The following is a 663-nucleotide window of genomic DNA, read 5'->3' as shown; positions in this document are numbered from 1 at the left end:
ATTCTGTTGTTTTTGAGATTGCAACCAAGTACTGCATTTAGGACTCTTTTGTTGACCATGATGGCTACTCCATTTCTTCTGAGGGATTCCTGCCCGCAGTAGTAGATATAATGGTCATCTGAGTTAAATTCACCCATTCCAGTCCATTTTAGTTCGCTGATTCCTAGAATGTCGACACTGACTCTTGCCATCTCTTATTTGACCACTTCCAATTTGCCTTGTTTCATGGACCTGACATTCCAGGTTCCTATGCAAAGATATAAACATCTGAATGCAGAGTTCCAAAGAATAGCAAGAAGAGATAAGAAAGCCTTCTTCAGCAATCAATGCAAAGAAATAGAGGAAAACAACAGAATGGGAAAGACTAGAGATCTCTTCAAGAAAATCAGAGATACCAAAGGAACATTTCATGCAAAGATGGGCTCAATAAAGGACAGAAATGGTATGGACCTAAGAGAAGCAGACTATATTAAGAAGAGATGGCAAGAATACCCAGAAGAACTGTACAAAAAAGATCTTCACGACCCAGATAATCACGATGATGTGATCACTGACCCAGAGCCAGACATCCTGGAATGTGAAGTCAAGTGGGCCTTAGAAAGCATCACTACGAACAAAGCTACTGGAGGTGATAGAATTCCAGTTGAGCTATTCCAAATCCTG

This window comes from Bison bison, unplaced genomic scaffold (assembly GCF_000754665.1).
Source record: "Bison bison bison isolate TAMUID 2011002044 unplaced genomic scaffold, Bison_UMD1.0 scf7180017864304, whole genome shotgun sequence".
NCBI classification, from domain to species: domain Eukaryota; kingdom Metazoa; phylum Chordata; class Mammalia; order Artiodactyla; family Bovidae; genus Bison; species Bison bison.
Note: the sequence above shows the minus strand (reverse complement) of the source record.